Source organism: Aquarana catesbeiana, linkage group LG09, assembly GCF_042186555.1.
Source record: "Aquarana catesbeiana isolate 2022-GZ linkage group LG09, ASM4218655v1, whole genome shotgun sequence".
Classification (NCBI taxonomy): Eukaryota; Metazoa; Chordata; class Amphibia; order Anura; family Ranidae; genus Aquarana; species Aquarana catesbeiana.
The window spans coordinates 260,922,407-260,937,421 of record NC_133332.1 but is presented as its reverse complement, the minus strand read 5'-3'; the positions used below and the strand labels follow the sequence as shown (position 1 = coordinate 260,937,421).

Here is a 15,015-nt window from a genome sequence, read left to right as displayed (position 1 = left end):
GGTGGCAGCATCATGCTATGGGGATGTTTTTCACCAGTGAGGACTGGGAAACTGGTCAGAGTTGAGGGAAAGATGGATGATGCTAAATACAGGTATATTCTTGAGCAAAACCTGTACCACTCTGTGTGTGATTTGAGGCTAGGACGGAGGTTCACCTTCCAGCAGGACAATGACCCCAAACACACAGCTAAAGCAACACTTGAGTGGTTTAAGGGGAAACATGTAAATGTGTTGGAATGGCCTAGTCAAAGCCCAGACCTTGATCCAATAGAAAAAATCTGTGGTCAGACTTAAAGATTGCTGTTCACAAGCGCAAACCATCCAACTTGAAGGAGCTGGAGCAGTTTTGCAAGGAGGAATGAGCAAAAATCCCAGTGGTAAGATGTGGCAAGCTCATAGAGACGTATCCAAAGCGCCTTGGAGCTGTGATAACCGCAAAAGGTGGCTCTACAAAGTATTGACTTTAGGGGGGTGAATAGTTATGCACATTTACTTTTTCTGTTATTTTGTCCTATTTGTTGTTTGCTTCACAAAAGAAAAAAAACATCTTCAAAGTTGTGGGCATGTTCCGTAAATTAAATGATGCAAATCCTCAAACAATCCATGTTAATTCCAGGTTGTGAGGCATCAAACACGAAAAATGCCAGGGGACGTGAATACTATTGCAAGGCACTGTATATTAGTTGTGTGCTAAAGTCAGCAAAATCAAATGGTAGACTATTTTCTCTCCAAGGCAGATGTTCTTGTCACAGACCTAGCCAGAACAGAGGCTGTTGGAGAGGACTGTATGCAAGCCTGTTGCCCACCGATTATGGGCCCTAGCATTTGGGGGAATGGTGCTCTCTGTGAGCTGTATGCCTGGGGACCCTGGGGTTGGTGTTACTTTGGATTCAGCTCCATGTCCCCCCAAAACACACAGACTCTGGAACCCGTTATATGCCATATTAGAATGATAAGACTGAATTATACTGTTGGGACACATCCTGTGAGGAGATGCTAATGTCATCATCTCCACTCACCTGTCTGATGTCAGCTATAATGGGTTTAATGTAAATAAGTTTAGTCTAGGTTCTAAAGGTATTCAACTCATTGTTGTTTGTTCTAATTAACCCTGTGTTGATGTTTATGGTAATGTGTGTTAATTGAATGAGCTGATCACATTGTCCTCTATACAATGTAGGAGACGGGACGACTCCTATTGGAGCTCATGTTAATTAGGTTAATTAGGTTATGTTTGTATTGTTAATTGTAATTAGCTCCAGCTATTGTGTTTATATTCCTGTGTGAAGCTCGGTGACCACAAGTCTGGGCGAAAGGTCATGTCTCAGCCACCTAGGCTGTATAAAGGATAAGATAATTAGCTCATGTTAATTAGGTTAGCTTTGAGTCAGCCTGGTGTATAAATGTGTGTGATATCTCAAATAAAAAACAGTTCTGATGTACTCCAAGACTGGTGTTGTCTAGTTCTTGGGGGTTCCTATAGCCAGATCCATTGGACCCATGTTCCAGAACTTAGGAAGCAGTATACTGACGGAAGCACTCAAGCGGAGTGTGGGACGTTCCGTGACAGTTCTCATTCGTAAGAAGTTTGCTTTGAATTATGAAATACCGCATCATGATCACTTGACAGAGTTGATCATAGGAAATAAATACTTACTATGAATGTCAGATCCATTTAGTGGCCATAATGTTTTCCTGATTTACGATATCCTTAGGAATGAAGGACACCTGACCTGGAGAGAAAATAGCCTAGTAACGTTTGATTTTGCCAACTTTTGCACAAATGTACTTTCAGTTTCGCAGGACAGATAGCTCTGTATTTTTTCTTTTTTATAAATACACCCCTTAGTGTGCTACAAGTAACACACAAGGCAAGCAGGCATTAAACAATTTGAGGGCTTGTTAGTAACTACAGGTCAGAATTAGGGAGAAAAACAGGCAGTCGTAAGGACAGAACTAGCAGATTCCAGTAAATTTGCTACTGGTTCTTTGTATGATATTTTTACTGTACTGTACAGTAAAAAAACTAGTATGCAGAAGAGTTCAGAAAAAAGTGATTTGGCCTCTGCGCATTTATTGTTCATCGATGAGTAACTGGCTAATATTGAAAAACTATAGTCCTTTAGAAAAAAACACATCATTAAAAACTTCTTCCGAAAGTGAAAATCTTGGAGGTGCTACTGGCACCAGGTGTATCTGTGGTGATAACTACTGTTTCCAAAGTTGTCACAAAGCACTAAAAAGTTTATTCGTTTCTGACAAACACATGGCATTTTCCTTCATTCATTTCCCCAGCTGTAGAATGAGGAAGGTAACATTTTGACTTTATCATCTATTTGCTTGATCCTTTGATTCTTCTCCTTTGATTCTTCTCCTTTGATTCTCTCTGTTTCAATCAATTAAAACCCAACTCCAGGAATTCAACCTCCTCTCCTTCCCACCCTCACTGGGTTGAATGCTTACTATGTCTTGGGGTTTTTTCTTAAAGAGGAGCTTCCCCAAAAAAATAAAAATCAGCAGCTATAAATACTGTAGCTGCTAACTTTTAATATAAGGACACTTACCTGTCCTGGGATCCAGCGATGTCCTCACCCGAGCTGATTTTTCACTTGGCTTTAGGTGCAGGCACCAGCATCTTAAGTAATTGAAACCAGCAGTGAAACCTTCCGGCTTCCCCATTGGTTTCCTACTGCTCATGCACGAGTTATGCTGTGTTTTGAGAAATGATCCCACAGATTTCTGGGACCTGTGATGTCCCAGAAGGTAGCATAGGGAAGGAGGAAGGGCCAAATGTCACCACAGCGATCTGACTGGAAGTGGGAGCAGGCACCTGTCAAAACACCTGCCTCCCACCAAAAAAGAGCCAAATGTGGCAGTGCAAGGGGGGAGGATACAAACAAGCGAAACTTACTTTTGGGTGAAGTTCTGCCTTAAAGTGATTGTAAAGTCTTGTTTTTAAAAAAAATTAAAAATAACAAACATGCTATACTTACCTGCTCTGTGCAGTGAATTTGCACAGAGTGGCCCGGATCCTCCTCTTTTCATGTCCCTCTTCGCTGCTCCTGGCCCCTCCCTCCTGTTGAGTTCCACCACAGCATGCAGCTGTCCATTCAGACACAGAGCTTCGGTTTGGCCCCACCCATCTCTCTCCTGATTGGCTAACTGACTTTGATTGACAGCAGCAGAACCAATGGCACAGCTGCTGTGTCTCAGCCAATCAGGAGGGAGAGTCCCGGACGGCCATCTTATGATTTCTATCAGTGTCTGGTTAAAGCTTGTAGGAGGAGTTTTCATTCCTCTCTTGACTGTCCTATGAGGCTGCAGGACCCCTGGCCCTCTGTCTGACCGTGCTGGCCCTGTGCTGATCACATGCACCCACCCTAGAAAAAAAAAAAACTCTCTACCAATACACAACAAACTGAGCATGTGCAGAGTGCCCCCAAGGCTCTGTTCTATCAGGAGATAGTTAGGGGACAGTGGAAGAAGGGGAAGATCAGAGAAGAACAGGATCAAACAGCCTTTTTACACAATGCAGAGGATTAACCACTTAGGATCCACAGTGAGTATAAAAAGCATACTTTACTACATATATAGACTTATTTTACTGTTGTTGGTTTAGTAACACTTTACTTTAACTGCAATGATACTAATTTAAAGTGAACCTGTGCCCAGACTATGGACAATAAAGTATTAATATATTCTAAACAAGCAGTAAAGGCAATTTAAAATTGCTTTCCAGATGAAGAAGATTCCAGAATCACTTTCTAGATGAAAAATAAAAATGACCTTCCTTGACCATCGGCCTTTAAATGAATAACATCATTAATAGGCAATATTTTGCCAATACCCTTAAAGGGGAAGTCCACCCTAACATTAAAATCTCTAAATCTACAGGCATCCACGATCTAAGACTAACCTATCTAGCCCTGTAAAGAAGAAATCACAATACACACCTTTTCTGAAGGCGCTCTGGTCCCATGCTGAGCTGTCAGTCGTGCCTTCGCTGTGTAGGTGGGTGCAGAAGAGGCAGCCGACAACTGAAGCCCTATAGTAACTCCATGGGTGATGTCACTTCCCATTTATTTCCCACCCATTGTTGGCTGTCTCCTCTGCAGAGCTTCCACTGCTGGAGGCCAGACCGGAGCGGCTTAAAAAAAAGGTACCTTATTTATCGGCATATAACACGCACAGGCGTAGAACACGCACCTTCATTTTAGGAGGGAAGTTTCAGGAAAAAAAAAAAAAAATTTAAATAAAGAACTTTGAAGCAAAATAAGGGTCAGTGCCCATCAATGCAGCTTGATCAATGCCCATCTGCAGCCTCACCATTGCCATCAATGCAGCCTGATCAATGCCCATATGCACACTCACCATTGCCATGAATGCAGCCTGATCAATGCCCATATGCAGACTCACCATTGCCATGAATGCAGCCTGATCAATGCCCATATGCAGACTCACCATTGCCATGAATGCAGCCTGATCAATGCCCATATGCACACTCACCATTGCCATGAATGCAGCCTGATCAATGCCCATATGCAGACTCACCATTGCCATGAATGCAGCCTGATCAGTGCCCCTCTGTAGCCTCACCTCAGGTTACTGCTGCCTCGGAGGGGACAGGGAGGGGGGCGGGACGAGCGCCGTCAGATTACATACAGCGAGAATCTCCTGTTTACTTGGTGGCCTCTTTAATACAAAGTCCCGGCCCCTGGACCAGCTTCTATGATAGACAAAACACTGATCCAATGCCCAGGAGACAGGACTTCCTATTACAGAGGCCACTGAGTAAACAGGAGATTCTGGCTGTATGTAATCTGATCGTCCCGCCCCCCCCCCCCCCCCCCCCCCCCGGTTCTCTCCTAGGCAGCCCAAATTACAGTATCGGCGTATAACATGCACACACTATTTGCACCTGATTTTCAGGGTGAAAAAGTGCGTGTTATACGTCAATAAATACAGTATGTAAAGCAATTTATTCTTAGACCGTGGATGCCTGTAGATTTAGAGATTTTAGTGTTAGGGTGGACTTCCCCTTTAACATCACAACACTTTCTTTTTCCTCCAAGTATTTTGTTTTCTGCTTTGATATGATAACCCTATAAAAGCCCTCAATAGGAAAAGGTGGAAGATGGGTATTAACAATATAAACAAGATGGCAAACAGGAATCATAGAATGAATTTTAAGTTTTCTTATCTGGACTGATGAGGACCAGCTGTTCTCTATCCCTATAAAAGCAGCTCTAAGATTGTTCAAACACACTTTCAGTCAAGAAAGTATAAATATGAGGAAACAGAGAAATAAATTCTTCACTTCCTCCTGGTCCCCTGTTGGGGTAATGGATAGGTCATACCAAAAGTCAGAAGTTTTACGATCCAAGGGAGTAGTTTAGGCAACACATGGAGAAAAAATGTATCAGCGCATTCAAAAATCCAACACAAATCGGACGGTTTCGCACTGGTTTGTGAAAAAATAAGCATTGTAGATGAGATGATTTTCACTCAAAACACACGCACAATTAAGAAGTGGTATGGGGCCGCTTTTATATTGTCCCAGAGCTACTTTACATAGTTAGTCAGGTTGAAAAAAAACCCATCTAGTTCAACCAATAGGAAAAAATAAATAGAAAACTTCCATATACAGAATTCTTTACCGACAGTTGATCCAGAGGAAGGCAAAAATCCTTTCGATCCAATTTGCTCCTATGGGGAAAAAAAATCCTTCCTGATCCCCCCCAGGAGGCAATTGGATTTTTTTTTGTATCAACAATCTCTGATAATTACCTATAAACGTCAATGTCCAATTAAATGAGTATGTTATATGTCAACTCTTTGACATCTTTTCCAAGTAGAACATATCTAGTATTTCCATTGTTTCTAAACTTTCATTGTAAAGTTCCATTTATTAACATGTTTACAATGTGGTGCCCAAAACCGTACCTAATATCCTGGATGTGGCCTTACATGTGACTTATTCAAGAACAATATTATATTAGAATCAGTATTTTTTATATTTCTTTTACACACCTAAAAATCCTATCTGCTCCTGCAGCTGCCGCTGGGCATTGGATTGTCCTATTCAGCTTACAGTTAATCAGTATTCCCAAGTGCTTTATTCTAAAACTGTATTCGAATGTATAGCAGGCAATGCTATTGTCCTGAATGACCCATGAAGGACGAAGAACTGCCTATAGAAAAATATTTTTTTTATTATAGATAGTCATCATTTTTTTTTCTTGAATAGTTACAAATATCTCATACAGATTTCACATACACTCAATTATTAGAAGGACAGAGAGGGCAATCGGTCACAAAGACTGTAAGCGCCAAACTGTATGTTGTTTACAGGGCACTTGGGTTGGGCACATCATGGACCTGGTGGACAGATTGTTGGGTGGGGCTGGCGAGGACCCAGCTGTCATGGTACACGTGGGTACCAATGACAAAGTTAGAGGTAAATAGAGAGTCCAAAGGGTGGTGATAAATGGGGAGTACTCGGAATGGTCTGGAGTGGAAAGTGGGGTCCCTCCAAAGATCTGTCCTGGGACCAATCCTGTTTAATTTATTCATAAACAATCTTGAGCAGGGGTAAGCAACCTAGGGCCCTTCAGCTGTTGTGGAACTACATTTCCCATGAGGCATTGCAAGGCTGTGAGCTACAATTACTCCCAGAGGCATGAGGGGACTTGTAGTTCTGCAACAGCTGGAGGGCCTCAAGTTGCCTACCCTTGATTTAGAGGATGGGATAAACAGACAATACCAGTGAATAACTTCTACGCAGGATGTGGAAACCTTGCAAGATGACCTAAACAAAATAATGGGGTGGGCAACTAAATCACAAATGAGGTTTGCTGTTTAAAAAATGGAAAATGATGCATTTGGGTGCCAAAAATACTACCGCAAGTTACTGGCTAGGGGAGAACCTCTGGGGGAATCTAAGATGGAAAAGGACCTGGGGGTCCTAGTAGATGATAGGCTCAGCAATGGCATGCAGTGCCAGGCTGCTGCAAGCAAAGCCAACAGAATATTGGCATGCATTAAAAAGGGGATTAACTCCAGAGATAAAACAATAATTCTCCCGCTCTACAAGACTCTGGTCCGACCGCACCTGGAGTATGCTGTCCAGTTCTGGGCACCAGTCCTCAGGAAGGATGTACTGGAAATGGAGCGAGTACAGGGAAGGGCAACAAAACTAATAAAGGGACTGGAGGACCTCAGCTATGGGGAAAGACTACAAGCATTGAACTTATGCTCTCTGGAGAGGAGACGCTTTAGAGGGGATATGATATCAATGTATAAATACCGTACTGGTGACTCTAGCATAGGGAAAAATCTATTTAGTGAAAGGGGATTTAAAAATACACGTGGCCATTCACTAAGGTTGGAAGAGAAGCGGTTTAACCACTTCAGCCTCTGAAGATTTGGCTGCTCAATGACCAGGCCATTTTTTGCGATTCAGCACTGCGTCGCTTTAACTGACAATTGCGCAGTCGTGTGTTGCTGTACCCAAACAAAATTGATTTCCTTTTTTTCCCACAAATAGAGCTTTCTTTTGGTGGTATTTGATTGCCTCTGCGGTTTTTATTTTTTGCGCTATAAACCAAAGAAGAGCGACAATTTTGAAAAAAACACAATATCTTTTAGGCCGGGTTCACACCTATAGGAATTAGATGCGGCTTTCCCTGCATCTAATTCGCATAGCAGGAGAATGTGACTGGCTCCCTATGGAGCTGGTTCACATATCTCCGTTGCGGCTGCGGAGCGCACTGTACAGAAAGGCTGTGCGTCTTTGGCCCCATTTCAGGTCTGAATTTAGGCAAAGATTCTGCCCTGATTCATCCCTGAAACGGAGAACAGGGATGGACAGCGTTGCTGTGCGATCCGCGGCTGGTTTGCGTAAACTGAGCTTCACTTTTTACTATAATAAATATCCCACATTTTTAAAAAAAAAAAACGAATTTTTTCCTCAGTTTAGGCCGATTCTTCTACATATTTTTGGTAAAAAAAATCACAATAAACGTATATTGATTGGTTTGCGCAAAAGTTATAGCGCCTACAAAATAGGGGATAGATTTTCGGCATTTTTATTATTATTTTTTTTACTAGTAATGGCGGCGATCTGCGATTTTTATCGGGACTGCGATATTGCGGCGGACAAATTGGACACTTTTGACACATTTTTTTGGACCATTGACAATTATACAGCGATCAGTGCTATAAAAATGCACTGATTACTGTATAAATGTCACTGGCAGGGAAGGGGTAAACATTAGGGAGCGATCAAGGGGTTAACTGTGTTCTCTCACTGTGTTCTAACTGTGGGGGGAGGGGACTGTCTAGGAGGAAAGAGAGATTGATGTTCATACTTAGTAAAAATACATAGTATGAACACACAATCTGTCCCTACTCCCCTGAAAGAACCGGGATTTGTGTGTTTACACACACAGATCCCGCTTCTCGCTCTGTCACAAGCAATTGTGGGTGCCCTGCGGTCATCGCGCCCGCTGTGCACTCACATTGGCTCCGGGCACGCGCGCCCTTGTGGCCACAAGGAAAAGCGACGTGAGGTAACATTGATTTGCCCAGCCGAGCCAACCTGCCACAGTAAAACTGCGGCGGCTGGTCCGCAAGTGGTTACCTGCGTAGAGCGTTCTTTACTGTCAGAGCAGTAAGGATGTGGAATTCTCTTCCACAAGCAGTGGTATCAGCAGGGAGCGTTGATAGTTAGAAACTATTAGATGGGCACCTCAACGACCACAACATACATGGGTGTACTGTTGACATACAGGGCAGCCAGCGGAAATTTTTGGGCCCCTTACACAGCTTTAGGCCTGGGCCCCCCCTCCTGAGCCTGACCACCTACATTCCCTAGGACTTGCCCATGGGCCACCCCACCTGTACGCACTCAACCCCCCTCATTCCTGTATATATGTCAGCCCCCCCCCCCCACATACACACACTTGTATATATGTCAGCCCCCCTCCAACCTCTATATATGCTAGCCCCCACACACACCTGTATATATATTGACCCCCCTCACACCTGTATATTTTTCGGGGGGGGGGGGGGGGGTGCAAACAAACTGAAAAATTAATCAGGTGCTCTAATCAGGTGCTTTAAAAACACACTCCCGCTGCAGTAATTTAGGCACCCGTCACCCGAAAAGGGTCTGGATGCCTGAATAGGGTGTGACTACAGCGCCCGTCGCCCGAAAAGGGTCTGGATGCCTGAATAGGGTGTGGCTACAGCGGCCATGGATAGATTCATGCAATGCAATGCATGAATCTATCCATGAAACATAGAGGAGGGTGGCTGGAGAGAGGGGGGCGCCCATGCACCCTTAATGGGCACACCGCCACTGCCTGTATATATGCCAGCCCAACACACACACCTGTGTATATATATGACAGCCCCACTTCAAATCTTTGCAAATTTAAAAATAAAAAATGAAAAAAAAAATCACATGTACATACAATAAGTATTCACAGCCTTTGCTCAGTATTTTGTGGAAGCACCGTTGGCACCAATTACAGCATCAAGTCTTTTGAGTATGATGCTACAAGCTTAGCACACCTATTTTTTTTTTTTTTTTTTTAAGGGTAAATTTTATTAGGTTATCTAAGAAAACGTACATTACAATTTTCAGTTATTTGTCCATAAATAGTATAAACTATTGTCATTGTTATTGTCATTTTTTTCCTAGGTGAATGGGTAGGGGTACAATGTACCCCATACTCATTCACATAGGGTGAGGGGCCGGGATCTGGGGGCCCCCTTATTAAAGGGGGCTCCCGGATTCCGATAAGCCCCCCGCCTGCAGACCCCAACAACCAACGGCCAGGGTTGTCGGGAAGAGGCCCTTGTCCTTATAAACACGGGGACAAGGTGCTTTGGGGAGGGGGGGCCGCAGGGCCGCAGCACTGTGAATACTTTCCATATGCACTGTAAATATATAAACAAATAAAACTACAACATAAATTTTTAGGTCTAAAAAAATATACTGGATGTTTAAATGTTATTTGTTCTAATTATGTGAGCATCGTGTTATTGAGAAATGTATGAAATATATCATACCTGTAATCTAGCTTTAAAGCCTAACTCCATATTTTGATGAACTTTAAATAGTTCCATTGGACCTAGCGTCCAGTCCTGGATCAGCACCTAGTGAATAAGATATAGAAGTGTCTGGGGGAGCACTGGAGGTATTGAAAAATATGTTTTCTATTGCCACATAAAAAGGAAAGCCCAACTCCAACTATTTTTTAACTAGGTCCCCCTGCAGTAGGTAAAATAAATAAATACAGTCTTTTCAGCATTGTCCCCCACTGTAAATAGTGGTCCTCAGTCCTCTGGGTTAAATGACACCCAGAGTCCTTTAAACTAGAAGACTGGGGACTTATTGTGAGTTCAGGGTGTAATGGACAGCCTATAAGAGGGGATTCATGATTAGATCTGGCGCTAGGAGTCCCTATCCCCGTTCCTCTCCTGCTGGAACACTGCTCCTCCTGCTGAGGCTGAACCCTCCACCATATTGTGCCCCACTCAATGCCAGAGGTCTTCACACGACATTCTCGACCCTTGACCATTATATCTCAAGGAAGAAAAGACCACATATATGAGTAGAATTGCTCCACTTTACTGGTGGAATTCAGGGGATGGCATAACAGATCACATTGACATACATTCGGGAGCCACTTGACTATACATATAGTCAATCACATTTAGTGGATGGTCAGCACTAATGACATGTGAAAGCATATGCAGCATTTTAGGCACCCATATCCCCCTAACAGTCTATCCTTTCACCTGGGGTCCTTAGTATTCACAAAACTGTGCTCTCTGTAGTCATCAGCTCCATAGATATACCTCTCCCAGGACTCTACAGGGAAGCAGCCTCACTCGGGGAACTCATGGCTTGGCTTAAAAGGCCTTTTTCAATCTGCCCCAGCCCCCACCTCCATAAAGATCAGAAAGTCTACAGCCGGCTTTCCCAGGTGCAGGTCTACTCCTCCCGACCTCCTGCCCTGTCCAGGGCCTACACATGCCGGTCACATCCGTGCCAAAGTGTGTAAGGGTTCCTCTGACCTGGCTTATAACTGGTCACTAACTCATCCATGACATCACTGCAGGAGGGCTATGACTAAAAATGGACTTAGCACCTGATGACACTGTCTGCTGTAACCAGAAACTATTCTAGTACAAATACTTGGAAATAATTTGTATCACCACAGGGTGGTACTGTGGATACAGAACGGTGAACATGTGCCACGTAGTATGTAAATTGAGATACTACTTTGGAAAAGTACAGAACCACCTAGTGGCAAAATAGCTAACTGCACCTGCCTACAAGCCCAGCATCATTCAACTTGGAAAACGAAGGTGCTACCAGTGGTGGCCTGTCCATTAGGGGCGCATGGGTGTCCCCCCCCTATCTATGCGTCCAGCCCCCAGATCTACATGCAGGGTGCCGGACACATGGATTCCAATTGGGTGACCGACCGGGGGATGCCATCCGTGACCCGACCGGGGGTTGGCGGCGGGTGGATTGTTTGCCCCCCCCCAAAAAAAACGCCAGCTGCCACTGGGTTTTACCATGAGTTAAGGGTGTCAAGGACAGCCCAGCATCATTCAACCTGGAAGACTGAGGACTTACTCTGAGTGCAAGGTGTCATGGACAACTTTAGACATGGCATTAACACCTTTAGAGTAAGCGCTCTTGCTTCTTCCCAGGGGACTCCTGTTATACCAGATTTATAGCTCTGTTTTTGGACTTACATAGTCCTATCTGTATTATTGAGTGGACACTACATTTGGGGTATACCCAAGTCCCCCTTTTTGGAGCTATCTTGGTGGACGGTTATCCTCTATCTTGAATGGTATTTTCTCTGTTTCCCCTGGAACTACCGCATCTATATAATTTTTATTATCATCTGTTTGACAGCTGGCGGTCATTTCCTTTGATTTATTCTTACCTCCAGTCTTTTACATCTATATTGGGAACATACATCTTGTTAATACTTTGGTGGCTGACGCCAACCTCCCTGCAAGTGAGACCTTCTTTTCTTTCTTGCAATAAAGTGAAACCCGATTGTGTCCTGAAGAAGTTTTCATAACGAAACGCGTAGACGCATTAGGGCTCATGTATATCATGTATATTTTTATATATATGATTTTTATATGTTTTTTGTAATGTCCCTTTCATATTGTATATTTGTATATGTATATTAAATTAAAGTTTATATTTTTTGCTATCCTTTTGGTTTGCTGTGCCTTAAAAGTCTGACCTGGGGTTTCCTTTTGAGGAACCCTCTTTTTTCTGCAATCCCTTTAGAGAGTGTCATAACAGTGACCTTAGCACCACTCTCTGCATCGTTGAAAACTGTCCACTGCTGAAGAATTGACTAATGACCCGTACACACGGTCGGACTTTGTTCGGACATTCCGACAACAAAATCCTAGGATTTTTTCCGACGGATGTTGGCTCAAACTTGTCTTGCATACACACGGTCACACAAAGTTGTCGGAAAATCCGATCGTTCTAAACGCGGTGACGTAAAACACGTACGTCGGGACTATAAACGGGGCAGTGGCCAATAGCTTTCATCTCTTTATTTATTCTGAACATGCGTGGCACTTTGTCCGTCGGATTTGTGTACACACGATCGGAATTTCCGACAACGGATTTTGTTGTCGGAAAATTTTATATCCTGCTCTCAAACTTTGTGTGTCGGAAAATCCGATGGAAAATGTGTGATGGAGCCCGTACACGGTCGGAATTTCCGACAACAAGGTCCTATCACACATTTTCCGTCTGAAAATCCGACCGTGTGTACGGGGCATAAGAGGTAGAGGACACCATGTGTCACATAACTACATAACTGGCCAGAAGACATCTGAAAAAAGTTGAAAAAAAAATTATCTGCTGTTGTCTCCAGTGGCTGAAAGAGGTTTGAGGAGATCAGCAGCACCGAGAAGCAAAAAAGAGGTGAAGCAGTATTTCGTGAAAAACATGAAATATATTTATATCACACATTGGCGTGGGAAACTAAATGTCATCCAATTGGGATTTAAATTTACTTTAATTATATAGGCAATAAATAATTACATACAATAAATGATTTATCACTATTGTAATTACACATTACATAGTATGAAATTACATTTCATTGTAGATCTATGTACATATTTATTTCTAGTTTTTAAATACTTGCGTGCAGCAAATTACACAATTTAAAAACCCTAAAATGCTCATAACACAACATGGGCAGTATGTTTTTGGATTGTGGCGAAAAAACCCACACAAACATGATGAATGGACAGACTCCATGTGGATAATATCTCAGAACTATGTTTTTATACAAATTTTTTTATGGCAGCTATACATTCATTGTAGGTTATTTTCTTTGTTTTATTTTTGTATTTTATAATGGTTTTACTTTTCCAAGTATTCGTGCAAACTATTTTAGCTTTCATAGCATTTAGGGCTTATGCACACGACAATGCATCAACCTGCATGCAGGATCTTGCTGTCAGCTCTGTACGCTGTGCAAATGAAATATATGAGCAACATTTACATGTGTACCACGCCAGTGCCACTATCTCCGTTGCCCCAGTGATGACGTCTTCTACGACAAAACAAATGTTGGGCAGAGGACATAGCGGTGACATCAGCATGCGCACCGGGGCGCAGGACAGTACACATTGAATGCCTGAAGTTTTTTTCACTCCTGTGAGTATAATATTGTTTTTAATAAAGCATGTACGGTTTTGATATTGCGCAATGAGCGATTTTGTTCCTCTCTCTATACTCGATTGGCCTTTGGCTGTTGCATCTGACTCGTTGCACGATCTGGAGAGTTTACTGATGATCCATCTTCATTGCTAGAATGTAGGTGGTTTCTCAAGGAAGCCACCTAACATGCTATGTTGCTAAGATGCTGGCAGATTTTTAAGGAAGCCACAGAGCATCCTCTGTTGCTAAGATGCAGACAGCTTCTAAAGAAATCTGCTTTTTGTCCTTCACGGCTAGGACACAGCTCCTCAAGAAAGCTACTGAGCATGCTCTGTTCCTGTGATGTAAGAGGCTTTTCAAGGAAGCTGGCTGGTGTCCTCTTTTGATAGGATGCAGGTGACTTCTCAAAGAAGCAACCTACCATCCTTCATTGCTAGGAGGCTGGCAGCTTCACCAGGGTGGTTACAGTGTAAATGGCTTTTCAAGGAAGCCACCTAGCATTCTCTGTTGCTAGGATGCAGTCAGCTTCTCAAGGAAACTGCCTACTATCATTCATTGCTAGAACACAGGTGGCTTCTCAAGGAAGCCAACAAGCATTCTTCATTGTTGCCATTTACCAGGTGCAAGGCCGAGGTGCTGAGAGGGCTCCCCTTGCAGGTGAGTGCAGCTCACCCCTGAAGGTAGTACAGGGAATACAGTGTCCAAAGAAGCATGGTTTGCCAGTTATTTAGGTCTGATGAGCTGATTACTGGATGGTAGCTGGAACAGGCAGGATGCACTGTTGAGCAGGTGTGCTTGGCAGTGGAGCAGACCGGAAACAGAACCCAGAGCCAGGCCAGGGGTCATACACAGTAGATCAGTCAGAGATGGATTCAGATAGAACTGGAACAAGTCATGTTATACACGGTTAGACTGGTAGTAGCAGAGTCGGTGAGCCAAGCTAGGGTCAAACACAATGGAGCAGACAGGAGCAGAGTCAGAAGTACAAGCCAGAGGTCAAACCAGGAGATTAGGATAAGCAGGTCAAGGCAAGCCGGGTCGGTAATGGGAGGTCCAAGATTCAGGATATACAGTAGCACAGGAAACACAGGGGGGCTGATGATAATCCAGCAATGTAGTTCTCATAGCAGCAGCTTTAAATAGGTCAGTGGGCGCCAGCATCTCTCACGCCGTGTGTGCACCATTGCGCAAGGGCGCTCGCCTGTTTGCACCATTGCGCATCTGCGTGCGCTGGTTCGCACTTCGTGCACCAATGCATACAGAAGTTCACCAGATGCGCC

At 43.5% G+C, this 15,015-nt stretch overlaps 1 protein-coding gene across 3 annotated transcripts in view; it reads left to right on the top strand.

Moving 5' to 3' along the window:
* Positions 1-15,015, top strand: part of AVPR2 (arginine vasopressin receptor 2) — a 218,021-nt gene that overhangs the window by 148,555 nt on the left and 54,451 nt on the right. The window lies entirely within an intron of this gene.